This window comes from Gavialis gangeticus, unplaced genomic scaffold, assembly GCF_001723915.1.
Source record: "Gavialis gangeticus isolate Ggan-Ray unplaced genomic scaffold, GavGan_comp1, whole genome shotgun sequence".
Classification (NCBI taxonomy): domain Eukaryota; kingdom Metazoa; phylum Chordata; order Crocodylia; family Gavialidae; genus Gavialis; species Gavialis gangeticus.
The window spans coordinates 4369631-4370359 of NW_017729028.1; positions in this window are offsets into that span (position 1 = coordinate 4369631).

Here is a 729-nt window from a genome sequence, read left to right on the forward strand (position 1 = left end):
CCCCCCCCCCCCGACTTGACCATGACCCTAATCATGCCTTAAGGCCTCCTTGAGGCCTCTAACCTGACAGGTCTTACTCTGGTTTCATTCTCAGGACATTCTGGCTCTGTTTCCACATCAGCTCAGTCATCCCCCTGCGTCTCTGTCCCAGGCAGAGCTGCCATCTCTCAGCCTGAGCCCACTGGATCCCTGATCTGGCAAGACTGCTGCTACTCACATCCTTCGCCTTTTCTGTGCTTCAGACCCTCCCAGGCTCCAGCCTTACTACCTAGGCCTCATCCCTTTCACCCCAGGCCCATCTTGGCTTCAGCCCCTCTGCTTCTCTTGGCTTTAACCTACATTACACCCACTGCCCCCTGCCCCAGGCACCCCGCTGCATGGCCTTCAAACCACAGCCCAAACCTCAGGTAAGAAAACAAACATCAACAAACTGCTTCTGAATAAAACACTTAAGCCCAACCCCGGAACACTATGCTGCTGCAAAAGCCTTGTCCCAATCCACTAGCCCTCTTCCAGTCTTTAGGATACCTTTCTCAGTCTACAGCTTCGGTTCCCTAACAGCCTAGGGCAGGAGTAGGTAACATTTTTTGGTTGGAGTGCCGAAAAACACCACAATGCCTACCTCGGAAGGTGCCGGAGTGCCGGCATGGCAGCAAAACAAAATGAGGGCAAGGGGTACACGGCAGGATGCCCTGCTAATGCCCCTTGCCCCCCACCCAAAGCCCCTGC